This window comes from Staurois parvus, unplaced genomic scaffold (assembly GCF_062004578.1).
Source record: "Staurois parvus isolate SC_StPar_1 unplaced genomic scaffold, SC_StPar_1.0 ptg000415l, whole genome shotgun sequence".
Classification (NCBI taxonomy): Eukaryota; Metazoa; Chordata; class Amphibia; order Anura; family Ranidae; genus Staurois; species Staurois parvus.
Window position 1 is genome coordinate 713,067 of NW_028318211.1, and position 14,498 is coordinate 727,564.

Consider the following 14,498-nt stretch of genomic DNA (forward strand, 5'->3'; position numbering starts at 1 on the left):
GCCCTTCTCCTCCTATGTGCACATGGGCACTTAACAAAGTATTCAGTATTGCAATTTAAGTTATCCCTTATGCGGTATCCCACGTGGAAGAAAAATATATTTGAAATATATTTTAAAAATATTCTTCTCAAATAGATTGCCATATATTTGAAATACTACAATTTTGGCCATATTCAATATATTTCAATAAATATATACTGAATGTTGAAATGCATTTTTATTACAAAATATATGAAAAATGTTTTTAAAAATACATTTCAAATATACTGCATGTCTTTAAAAATACAAATCTACATTTTTGGAATGTATTTACAAATATATGTAAAAATATATGTTAAAATGACTTTTTATATGTTAAAAAAAATCTGAAGAATATATTTAAAAATATATATATTTTTAAAAATATATATTTTTAAAATATATTCTACAGATTTTTTTTAACATATAAAAAAGTAATTTTAACATATATTTTTACATATATTTGTAAATACATTCCAAAAATGTAGATTTGTATTTTTAAAGACATGCAGTATATTTGAAATGTATTTTTAAATATATTTTTCATATATTTTGAAATAAAAGCGTATTTCAACATGCAGTATATATTTATTAAAATATATTGAATATGGCCAAAATTGTGGTATTTCAAATATATGGCAATATATTTGGGAAGAATATTTTTAAAATATATTTCATATATATTTTTCTTCTATATGGGATTGATTGCACTTATGTGGGTGTAAAAAATGTTCTCCACATATCAGTGAGTTACATACATTGCAGTTGTGGCATGTACAACATCTTGTTTTTTTGCATAATTTATAAGGATCCTTTGCATATTTGTATCTGGGATCTGTCTGTACCAAAAAATCATGTAGGGTTCTATATTACACCTGCATATGCTAGTATGTTAAGGTTCTGTATTGTTGCCTGTGTGATCTGTTCTGGCTCATGGTTAAATGTATGCACAAACAGTGGCCTGTCAGCCTAGGGGTTTGACAAGACTAGCCATGAATTTTGCCAGAGCTTGGTCAAGCACTATAGCAAAATACCCATGTTCCGGAAAGCTCTGGTATACCATATCTAACCAATGTCTTCCATCTGTATCACCAGAGCAGATGCGTGAGACCCTTGTAAATTACGTGACAGGTAAGCTTTTTAACTACTTAACCCCCAAGTCAATTCTGACATTTGTCTCCTACATGTACAAATCAGGATTTTTTTTTTTGCTAGAAAACTACTTAGAACCCCCAAACAGTATATATTTTTTAAGCAGAGGCCTTAGAGAATAAACAGATTATAATACCCAATTGTTTGGAAAACTGTCATGCTTTAAAATTGTGTATGCCCGTGGAATGATGACAAACTATGGTACTTACAAATCTCCATAAGCGATGCTTTAAAAGCTTTTACAGGTTACCAGGTTACAACAGTTATTGTAAAATTATTGATCTCATTAAAATGTTTGTGGGGATACCCCATGTGTGGTGCTACCAGGGCTGCTGTTAGAAACCACGGGGCCCCATACAGCCAACCTGATAAGGCCCCGCTCCCCCCTCCAAAAAAAAACAGTTTACTATGCTTCAGTTATGAATGAACACAGTGAATGATTGGTTTCATTCACTCGTTGTGTTCATTTGGGAAAGGAAGGGGCTGGTAAATGTGACATATATTTACCAGACCCTTCCTCCACTCTCAATCCTGAAGGATCCTATTGTGTGCTTGCGTATGCCGGTGGGGAGCAGAGGAGGGAAGCCGGCAGCACTGTGGGGTGGGGGCACACAGGGGGGCCTGGGCAGCAGGGGGAAACGCATGGTGTATAGAGATGGTCATGGGTGTGGTGGGGGCAATTACTGGAATCATTCCTCTGAATGGCTCTCTCTACAGCAGCTGAAAGCCAGTGGGAGGGAGTGGAGAAGAAACCAGCTTTCAGCTGCTGCAGAGAGAGCCATACAGGGGATCGGTTCCAGTGATTGTCCCCCACATTGTGCTGATCACCCTCCCTGCCCACATCCAATTCACCTAGCTTCCTGGGCCCCCCTGCTGGCCTGGGCCCCATACAGGACTGATGGTGCCCCTTAATAGGTGCTACTACAGTTTACATATGCGTGCAGGAGCTAGGTATGCTTTTTCCTTTGCGTGCAAGCACAGAAGTGCAGGGTCACTTTACATTATTTTACTTTTATTATATATATATATATATATATATATATTTATTTATTTATTTTAATTTTTTTACACTGTTTCTTTAATTTTTTTAGCACTTTTATTGCTATCACAAGGAATGAACAACATCCTTTGTGATAGCATGGGCAGTGACAGGTACTCTACTGAGATATCTGGGGTCTATTAGACCTAAGATCGCTCCTCTGCCCTTAAAAGCATCTGATCAAACAGAAATTGCCTGTTTACATTGGACCAGATGTGACAAAATACACATAGAGATGATCGATAAAGTTCTGGTCCTCGATAATATCTATGGTAAGCTGACAAAACCACTGAATTCAGTACCTGGCTCCCCGGTGGAATGGAAGGTAGCAGGGTACCCCCTTCCGCCACATGTAAAAGCGATCCAGCAGCTATTCAGTCTCTCAGATAACATCTACTTTATTCAGCGCCGTGAGCTGAAAACATTGATACCGGTGTAGCGCTATCCCCTAAGGAGCAGCTGGATTTTGGGTCACCCTATTTTCTGCACAGCCAGGCAACATGCAATTTCGGCAAATACACATAGTCAAGAATCTGGTCTATGGACTTGTTTTTTTGTTGTTTTATTTAGGGGAAATGACTTGGAAAGGGATTAGGGGTTATGGGATGCCCAACTTGACTAAAAACAACAGTTTCAGGACACATTTCCTGCATTTATTGGATCCTGGACGTTACTCCAGCCACAGTGGTATCAGTTCCTTTAAGGATCAGTAGCAATGTTACTTTAAGATCCTCTTGTGTGAACTCCCACAAAGTCCCAATACTTGATGATAAAATACAAGCCCATCTAGCTGCTTTGATTAAGGGATTAGGTTAGCTGTGACAAGGCCCCGTGAAAACATGTTGAATATTGCATCTGGCAGCCTTCTCCCTTATAGGCCCAGGGCGTGTAGTGGTACTCACTCTGTCTCTTGTATCCTGTTCCTTTGGAAAAGACTACTTATTCAGGCCTTTTAGTTGTGCTAGTCTTCCCATGGTAGGCAGGGTGCATCCTGGATAGGACTTGTAGTGAAGTTCCCCCTCTCTAGGTTTTTTCCTTCCTTCTCAGCTTAAGCCTGGAGGCAGAGCCGCTCTTTCTCCGGGGTCCCCTCCCAGGCCTCACGAACCTTCATCTTCCACCCGACCACCATACTTCCTTGCTGGCTAGGCTCTTTCATATTTATAGACACATCCCACCTCACTGCCAGGCCTCCTGCCTGGGATTGGTTGGACTCCAATAAATATACAGATTACAGGCTCAAGGCCTCTGCCACTAGCTTCTAGAATCTTTTGGAAGACACCAGAACCAAGGGGGGGTACTAGAGGCCTGATCCAATGAGCAATTCAGCCTGACCTAAAGTAAACCCAAAGCAATTCCCCAGACTCACCACACTATTGTGAGCCATTAAATTTTCCTCACTTTAATTGCACACTAGAGGGTGCTACATCAAGGTACACAGAACACTGAGCCAGTCACATCAGTCTCTGCACCAGACAGGTTGGTTGTGCTGTAACTCTCTCTCTTCAGACACTAGAGGGCCGAGCCTGCTTGCCTGGCCCCAGTGAGGATGAATGATTTTCGGAATGGCCCAGGCCATGTTCCCTCTGAGGGACCCAGCTTGCGTTCCCAAGCTTCACCTACACTTGAAGACCTTGGCTGTGGCCCTAAAAAGGGGGAATCACTCCCTGCCTTCAGAGAGTGGTTGCTGACTGGTGAGAATTGCAAAGGAGGAGGAAAAGCTGGTGACCCTGAGAGCAGATTATAAGAAAAAGAAAGTTTTGCATGATAAAGCATGGAGCAGCAAGTGGCAGAGTCTGAAGCCAGAGCTGAAAATTTTGGAGGAAGCCGTCAAGAAGCAGCAGAGTTTCATGACAGCACTGAAGGAAAGAGTATAATGTACTACAATGCATATGCAATGCAAGAGTCAGGAATATAATTTACAACATTTCATATACAGTGCAGGGGGAAAGAGTTTAGAGTATCATGTACAACAAAACATACATATTGCAGGGGGCATGGGTATAACACACAACCTAGTGTAAACTGTGCTGGGGTCAGGAGTATAATGTACAACGTAGCGTATATAGTGTAGTGTTTAACGTACAACATCATGTAAAAAGTGCAACAGTCAGTAGTATAATCCACATCACTCATAGAAGCTTAGCTTTACCTCATAGCCCAGGGGTGGGTAACTATGGCCTTCCAGCTGTTGTGGAACTGCATATCCCTGAGGTATTGAAAGACCAACAGTTACCGGCATGACTCCCAAAGACAAAGGCATGCTGAGACTTGTAGTTCTGCAACACCTGGAGGGCAGCTATTGCCCAACCCTGTCCTAGCCTGTATCAGGCAGTGGGTTTTGGTCTCAGCAGTATTCCTGTCAGTTCTTTCCTCTTAATATGGAAAAGTGTCAGCTCTGGAGTTCAAATGTAACCCAAAAGATATCATTAAAACCAAAGCAATACAGCATTACACCAAGACACTCATATCAGAAGTCAGCGCTGACACTTGTCTGGAATATAATGTACAAAATAGCAAAGGCAGTGCAAGGGTTATGGATATACAGGGTGCAGTGATCAGGAGTATAATCTACAACATAGCATATACAATGTAGGGGTGAAGAGTACAATGTACAACATAGTGTATGAAGTGCAAGCATCCAGAGCTTATTGTACAACATAGCATGTACAGTGCAGGAGTCAGGAGTATAACATACATAGCCTATACAAAGTAGAAGTCAGAAGTATAATGTACAATATAGAGTATACAGTGTACACCATAGTATATGTCGTGCAAGCATCCAGAGCTTATTGTACAACATAGCATGTACAGTGCAGGAGTCAGGAGTATAACATACATAGCATATACAAAGCAGAAGTCAGGAGTATAATGTACAATATAGAGTATACAGTGTACACCATAGTATATGTAGTGCAAGCATCCAGAGCTTATTGTACAACATAGCATGTACAGTGCAGGAGTCAGGAGTATAACATACATAGCATATACAAAGCAGAAGTCAGGAGTATAATGTACAATATAGAGTATACGGTGTACACCATAGTGTATGTAGTGCAAACATCCAGAGCTTATTGTACAACATAGCATGTACAGTGCAGGAGTCAGGAGTATAACATACATAGCCTATACAAAGCAGAAGTCAGGAGTATAATGTACAATATAGAGTATACAGTGTACACCATAGTACAGTGATGGCGAACCTTTTTGAGCCCGAGTGCCCAAACTGCAACCCAAAACCAACTTATTTCTTTCAAAGTGCCAACACTGCAATGAAACCTGAATATCGAGCTTTTGGTTTAGAAAAAACAACTCGTACAGTAGTGCAAACTAATTAACAGTACAGGGATGACCAGAGACTGCGGACACAGTACAGGGATGACCAGAGACTGCGGACACAGTACAGGGATGACCAGAGACTGCGGACACAGTACAGGGATGACCAGAGACTGCGGACAGTACAGGGATGACCAGAGACTGCGGACACAGTACAGGGATGACCAGAGACTGCGGACACAGTACAGGAGATGACCAGAGACTGCGGACAGTACAGAGATGACCAGAGACTGCGGACACAGTACAGGAGATGACCAGAGACTGCGGACACAGTACAGGGATGACCAGAGACTGCGGACAGTACAGGGATGACCAGAGACTGCGGACAGTACAGGAGATGACCAGAGACTGCGGACAGTACAGGAGATGACCAGAGACTGCGGACACTACAGGGATGACCAGAGACTGCGGACACAGTACAGGGATGACCAGAGACTGCAGACACAGTACAGGGATGACCAGAGACTGCAGACACAGTACAGGGATGACCAGAGACTGCGGACAGTACAGGGATGACCAGAGACTGCGGACACAGTACAGGGATAACCAGAGACTGCGGACACAGTACAGGAGATGACCAGAGACTGCGGACAGTACAGGGATGACCAGAGACTGCGGACAGTACAGGGATGACCAGAGACTGCGGACAGTACAGGGATGACCAGAGACTGCAGACACAGTACAGGGATGACCAGAGACTGCGGACAGTACAGGGATGACCAGAGACTGCGGACACAGTACAGGGATGACCAGAGACTGCGGACACAGTACAGGAGATGACCAGAGACTGCGGACAGTACAGGGATGACCAGAGACTGCGGACACAGTACAGGGATGACCAGAGACTGCGGACAGTACAGGGATGACCAGAGACTGCGGACAGTACAGGAGATGACCAGAGACTGCGAACAGTACAGGAGATGACCAGAGACTGCGGACAGTACAGGAGATGACCAGAGACTGCGGACACAGTACAGGGATGACCAGAGACTGCGGACACAGTACAGGGATGACCAGAGACTGCGGACAGTACAGGGATGACCAGAGACTGCGGACACAGTACAGGAGATGACCAGAGACTGGGGACACAGTACAGGGATGACCAGAGACTGGGGACACAGTACAGGGATGACCAGAGACTGCGGACAGTACAGGGATGACCAGAGACTGCGGACAGCACAGGGATGACCAGAGACTGCGGACAGCACAGGGATGACCAGAGACTGCGGACAGCACAGGGATGACCAGAGACTGCGGACAGCACAGAGATGACCAGAGACTGCGGACAGCACAGGGATGACCAGAGACTGCGGACAGCACAGGGATGACCAGAGACTGCGGACAGCACAGGGATGACCAGAGACTGCGGACAGCACAGGGATGACCAGAGACTGCGGACAGCACAGGGATGACCAGAGACTGCGGACAGCACAGGGATGACCAGAGACTGCGGACAGCACAGGGATGACCAGAGACTGCGGACAGCACAGGAGATGACCAGAGACTGCGAACAGTACAGGAGATGACCAGAGACTGCGGACAGTACAGGAGATGACCAGAGACTGCGGACACAGTACAGGGATGACCAGAGACTGCGGACACAGTACAGGGATGACCAGAGACTGCGGACACAGTACAGGGATGACCAGAGACTGCGGACAGTACAGGGATGACCAGAGACTGCAGACACAGTACAGGAGATGACCAGAGACTGGGGACACAGTACAGGGATGACCAGAGACTGAGGACACAGTACAGGGATGACCAGAGACTGCGGACAGTACAGGGATGACCAGAGACTGCGGACAGCACAGGGATGACCAGAGACTGCGGACAGCACAGGGATGACCAGAGACTGCGGACAGCACAGGGATGACCAGAGACTGCGGACAGCACAGGGATGACCAGAGACTGCGGACAGCACAGGGATGACCAGAGACTGCGGACAGCACAGGGATGACCAGAGACTGCGGACAGCACAGGGATGACCAGAGACTGCGGACAGCACAGGGATGACCAGAGACTGCGGACAGCACAGGGATGACCAGAGACTGCGGACAGCACAGGGATGACCAGAGACTGCGGACAGTACAGAGATGACCAGAGACTGCGGACCTTTGGGGAGGGAGGGGGAGCGGGTACCTGAATTTGACAGGTACCCGCTCTTACTTCCGCAGAGTTTTTTTTTTTTATCTTACCTGTTCCTCGATCCAGCCGCGCTCTGTCTTTCCGGCTTCTGTAGTGTGGGCGCTCGTCGGACAGCCGGATGCCCAGTGCGCATGCGCGAGAAGCGCTGCGCTTTGTGATTGGTCCGGCGGCTTCTGGGATCTGTCATGTGTCCGAGGTACCGCCTTACCATTCACAAACAGCACTGCTTCTTGTGCATGCGCACTTGGGACCCGGCTGTCACGCACACTACAGCCGGGAAGACAGCGCGCCGCTGGATTCTCCTGGCGTGCCCACAGATAAGGCTCGGCGTGCCGGCTGTGGCACGCGTGCCACGGGTTCGCCATCACTGCCATAGTATATGTAGTGCAAGCATCCAGAGCTTATTGTACAACATAGCATGTACAGTGCAGGAGTCAGGAGTATAACATACATAGCATATACAAAGCAGAAGTCAGGAGTATAATGTACAATATAGAGTATACGGTGTACACCATAGTGTATGTAGTGCAAACATCCAGAGCTTATTGTACAACATAGCATGTACAGTGCAGGAGTCAGGAGTATAACATACATAGCATATACAAAGCAGAAGTCAGGAGTATAATGTACAATATAGAGTATACAGTGTACACCATAGTGTATGTAGTACAAGGATCAGGAGTATGGTGTACAGACAGTGAATGTAACATCTCCAGAAGTTCCTACCCAACTTGTTTTGGCATCAACAAGGGACGTCTTTAGAAGCCGTGAAGACATTGCAAGGATTTCCTCTCACTTCCTGTTTGGCTATGGGTCAGGAATTGAAGTGAGATCTCCCCAATGGGACACAGATGGCAAAAAATAAACTGACAGGGATTAGACCTTCCCTTACTCTATCCAAAATGAAAAAAAATGTTTTGCCTATAGTTCTACTTTAATTTTACTGGATGAATTGCACATATGTCACAATTTGTTGAAAATATTATAATCACTGAGCACCTTGTTTCAGTTGCACTATATTATATGTACAGAATGTTATTGGTACATACCAGAGGTCAAAACAAACTTTCAAAACAAAGGGCTAGTTTACTGTCCTTCAGACTTTAGGAGGGCCGGACTGGCCATTGAGAGTAGAAAAGATCCTGATGTCAGTGGGAGGAATGGCACACCATCAGTGGTGTCAATGGGAGGAATTCTGCCTAATGATTGGTGTCATTGGGCCCCATTGTTGGTGTCATTGGGAAGAATTGTGCCCCTTCATAGGTGTCAGTGAAGGAAATTATGCCCCATTGTTGGTATCAGTGGATGAAATAGCGCCCTAAGGACCGGATAAAAGCAAACAAGGGCAACATTTGGCCCTTGGGTCGCAGTTTGGAGACCACTGGTATATACTGGTATGTTGTTGACACTGCACTTACAGTGCTGCAACCCCTGTTGGGTTTTTGCTCAGTTTTCAATGTGCTATGTGTACCTTGAAGCAGCAGCTGGGTTTATACATTTTTGTATTTATAGGTTGTGCGAGTGTTGCTAATGTTTCATAATGCAACAGGGGCAGAGTAACAGCAAGATACTTAGTGGGAGGGGAGAAATATGATGGATGTATGGGTTGTCAATAGAATGCAAGCAGGGTAATGAAGGACAAAGCCTCTGTTCATGGACAGTGGGGATAAGATGAAGCAGTCAATGTACATATTTGCCAGCAAACCACAGATCATCAAGTACTGTCCTAAAGGTTTTACTGAACAATGATCACAGTGGACAACATTTCAGAGCCCTACTGATGAAGGGGTCCTGTCCGTCTGACGAAGAGATCCTGCCCGTCTTTGAAACGTTCCACTTTGTCCTCTGTGATATGATCGTTCTTCAATAAAACCTTCGAACGGTACTTGATGATCTGTGGTGTGTTGGTAAATATGTACATTGACTTGTGATGTCCCCAGTCTCCAGCTGGCTGTTGCTGCAGCATTCACGACCTTTGAGCCCATTCCAGGAATATGTGCAGTGGGAATATTGACACTAAGGTGAAAATTTTGAACAGTCCTGTAAAATCCAGAACTTCAGCACTCTGCCTTACAAGTCAATGCTGGGACTGGCCACACACAATACAAACCCAAACAAAAGAACAAAAAGGGCAAGCTGGATTGATTGCTTGGTCTTTATTTGCTGTAGAGATGTGACCGAAGGAAAAATGTGTTTTTGTTTTGTTTCAGATTCGTTTATTAAGTTAATAATTTTATTTTGTCATATTCGTTTTGTTTAGAATGATTTGTTTTCGGAATTTGTTTTGTATATTTGGATTTTTTTCATATATTAGTAATTTTCAAATCGATTCGAAATTCAATTTTTGAAGTTCAAATATCAGAAGATGGCTATATTCGCTCTCTTCTATTCTATTTTTTTTCTATTCTGTTCTATTCCATTCTTTCACAGTCTATGCTTTTATTTTCTATTTTATTCATTCTATTCCATTCTATTCTTTTCTAGTTTTATTGTATTCTATTGTATTCCTTTATTTTCTATTCTTTTTTTTTCTGTTGTATCCTAGTCTTTTCTATTCTGTTCTATTCTATTATTTTATCTTCTATCCTATTCTATTTTATTCTGTTCTATTCTATTCTTTTATTTCCTATTTTATTCATTCTATTCCAGTCTATTCTTTTCTATTCTATTTAGTTTTATTCTATTCTGTTGTAATCCTTTATTTTATTTTATTTTATTTTATATTCTATTATTTTCCGTTTTATTCTAGTCTTTTTTATTCTGTTATATTCTATTCTATTTTGTTCTATTCTAGTCTTTTATTTTCTATTCTATTCTGTTTAATTCTATTCTCACCATACCTGTTACAATCTGGTTGTAAAATAACCTTTAGATCTAACAGCAACTATGTAAAGTAAGGGCTTGTCTGATTGGATACTAACTGATTGTATAGGTTAGGTAGGTCCTCATATTACAATTTTAGTGTATATTATTGTATAGAGAGATTGTGTGAAGTCATGATCTGTAAGAATTTGAAGCAGTAGGTTAGCCTATATGAATTAGAGACAGTGCAACATCTATCACCTTTTTCTTAGTCAGAATGATCATTATTACATTCATAAAACATAAAAATATTTGCTTTACAGTTGGGTTTTTGTGGGGTAAAATGCTTGTATGTTTGGCACACAAAAATATGTATGAATGCCTAGATTATGGGGATTATTTTTCAGCAGTATGATTGATACACAATATTGGACCTGCACACAGACACAGATTGTGCTATATTTGTTATGCCATTTCAGGAGTGAACAATGTCCTGGCATTTTATCATTTGCAAGCAGTGGACGGAGCCTAGAACAACGCTTTCCACAAGAAAAGTAAGTATTTCAACAGATGAATACCAATGCTTTCCATACAAGTCTGTTTAATAGCCACAGCATTACTGCCAGGAGTATTGAGTATCTTCCAAGCATCACAAGTAAACCTTACACAAGCTAATGTATCAGGCTTGGTAAACGTTAGCCAGATTTAACTATATCCAAAAATACCTTGATAAGCAGGACCGTTTTAATCTGAATTTAGAAAGTTTTTGTTTAGTTGTGGTTGTACTATAACTTCTGCATAAAATTGTTAGTGTTGTCAGAAGTGGCCTACTAGATTTTAGGTAACTTGTTAATAACTGTTGTAGGAAACCTGTTGCCTTCCTTTTTGGGGGTTATGAGAAATGGCCCTATATTTACCTGTAGGTAAATAGGAGAACCAGACCTTTGGCTAAGTGAAAGAGTGATTTTGATAATAAAGGACAGGGCCTCTGTAACAAAGGGGATTCTCTTTCCTTGGAAGTTAACTAGTAATCTCATCAAAGTAATTGGAAGCAGAGTAACTACTGAAACCAGCATATAGCATTAACCATAAGTATATAGATGTTCACTAGTATGGAAATAATACAAGCTTTGTATATGAAAAGATTAACAATAGTACATACTGTACATTCAATGTACAAACAGATATTATCAGAAAAGAGCATGAGTCCTGTTTTATTTGAGTACATATACCTGGGTTTATATAGTGATTAATAGAGATACCTCTAGATAAACGTTGCAGCAAAGTCCAGTTGTAGGGACCCCTGAGAATAATTGTGATGCAGCATCTATCTTTTGTGTCGTAGACCTGAAGACAAGATCAGTGTGGAAATCCTCCAACCATTGTCCAACCAATCTGGAATGTAGTTTCTCACATGCAGAAACTGTGATGTGGCACTGGAACTCAGTATCAGCCTATCTATCGTTTTAGGGGCTTAGTTATCAAAAATATTCAGACAATTTCTTTTTGTCTATAACCACCAATCTGAGGGGCAGAGTGGAAAGTAAAACAAGGATTCTTGCTGGTTGCTGTGGGAGGAAGGTACAATAAGATGTGATGGCATACCTTTTTATTGAGTGTCAGTGCTTCCAGATTGCCAGTGTGAATATTGACATCTTGGCAGTGCATGTATAGGTAAACCGCCCAACTGCACCCAACAATGGAGTGCATGAAGGTTTAAGCAGGTTTAGACATTGCCACATGGAATGTAGGTGCATATAACCATGCTTGACTTCAATAGTTGGAATCTGAACCAGTGCTTTGGAAAACAGTGGGGTAGAATGGTGGCAAAATAACAGCTATGCTCTGTCCCCTTTTTTCCTCTAAAACTGTTAGTGTACTTTATCTTTTACTACATGCACATTTTAAATGAGGAATAAACCTTTTTTTTTAGAGCTTTGTAATGGCATATAAATGCCGTATGCTTGAGAAAGAAAGGATTGCTGGCGAAATGTCGGGGACGTCTTTGCTGTGAAGAAAGGTCTTATATGGAAACCAAATTTGTCTCACGTGACCACTGCACACAGTGGGGCTGGGATACACCATCTATAGGTCATGGCTCAAGAGTGGACTACTGACCGACAGACCCTGGATGTTTTATGAACAAATGGAGACCAAATGGAACTTTGAATTTCTAAGGTGGCCGCCTCTACAAATAAAGAACTGAAATAAAAAGGGTCTAGCAGACCATAGAGCATATGTTCATAGTGATGCTTATTTAAAAAGAAGGGGGCTGTTACAGCTAATTATTATGCATGGATGTTCTGTTTTAATTGATTTTGACATGTATAAATAAAATAAATGACTTTATTGATAAAAGCTGGTTGATAATTGGGAAATTTTTGATAAAGGATATACTGTATTGCAGTGATTCCCCAATAGAAGTAGCAACATTTCAAAGTTATACTTTGCTTTATTTAATAAGCCAACCTATTAAAGTTATAGTGATTCCTCAATTGTTTTAAGCAAGTTCAGTAGTTGAATAAAGGACTTCCTTGTTAAGCCTCCTCTTTCTGTGTCCAGACTTGTCTTTTATATCATTTCCTGTTTGAAGGTGGCTCCTTTCCTTCACAGGGACCTATGGAGCCGCCTTTTGATCCTAGCATTAGGACTACATTTTCGCATGATGATGCTGCCTGTGCCATCATGCAAAAGCAACCTGAGATCTAAGCATACGGGATCCCTCGCAAGGAAATTGATTGACAGTAGCTCCATCCCAAGGCAGCACTGTTCCCTCATCACCAATAGAATTTTTATTCAGGAAAGCAGACCACAGGTGGGTCTTCTTTTAGTTGCCTTATTTAGCTACTGGGACATGTCGTTCCAAGTACTGTGGCCAAGTAAATTCTAGTGATCTTAAGTAAGCACACTCCCTGGCTAGAAGTTTTTGCAATGCATAAAAGGCTTTATTGATTGATGTATCAATAAATAGTATAGTTTCAGTGTCTGTTATGACAGAAGATACAGATACGTTGATGCTGGTATGGAAAATTCTGAGCTTGCTTGGTAGGATTCCAGAAGTATTTTTACCTGCATATCTACATGAAGCTGTATAAGCAGATTTTCCATTTTTCAAAGCTTAAAGCTTTCATGCTTAACAGTTCCAGCAGATTATTATGTTTTGTATGTTTCCAACTGTATTGGCCACTGTGTTTTTCTCTGCAAGAACTCAAACTGATGGCCTCTGATGGCATGGCTTCTGGCAAATAGTAAAGGCAGAAAGCAAGAAATGTAATTATGTTACTCAGGCTCTCATGGTCATTTGGGCCTAAACATTATGTAGAACACACCTCAAATTAATTTGTGCATCATGTTTTCTATATGTTGTGTTTACATTCACTTACTTTGCATATATGTTAAACGTAAATTATTATTTTTTTAAATAACAAACAATTGCACAGGGCAGCCCCAATCCTCTTCTTCTCTTCTGTCACTCTTGGCTTCATCCCCCCTACCAAGTGCTGATTGCTATAGAGGCACTCTGCAAGAGTTTCCCCCTCCACTCTCTCATCACTGGCTGTGATTGACAGCAGTAGGAGCCAATGACTTCTACTGCTGTCTCTGAGCCAATGAGGAGGGAGAGAACAGTGAAAGCCTTTGTTCTTCTTCACAGCACTGGATCAAGATTGGGCTCAGGTGAGTATGGGTGGGGGACTACATGCAGAAGGTTTTTACCTTAATGCAGAGAATGCATTAAGGTAAAATAGAAAACCTTTTGCTGTTAGAACTACTTTAACTATACTGCACACATGTAAATCTATACTCATAGCTGACCGCGCAACTAGAACAGAATGCAGTAGCACAGGAACAAAGCAGTGATAGCATTTTAAAATTAATATATTTCAGTTAGATAATATTATATTTAGCTATTTTTCTTAAACAAAAGTACATCTGTACCAGTAACTACAGTTATTTTAACCAGTATCAAGTTTAGAAGGGAAGCATCTGGCAGCAGGCTTTTGAATGT

At 41.9% G+C, this 14,498-nt stretch overlaps 1 long non-coding RNA gene across 1 annotated transcript; it reads left to right on the forward strand.

Annotated features, from left to right (window-relative positions):
• Positions 1-960: 960 nt before the first annotated feature.
• LOC149454804 (uncharacterized) lies at positions 961-13,033 on the forward strand. Its single transcript, XR_016314161.1, has 3 exons — positions 961-1,149; positions 10,972-11,046; positions 11,838-13,033. It is a non-coding gene; the product is annotated as an uncharacterized LOC149454804 (long non-coding RNA).
• Positions 13,034-14,498: the final 1,465 nt, after the last annotated feature.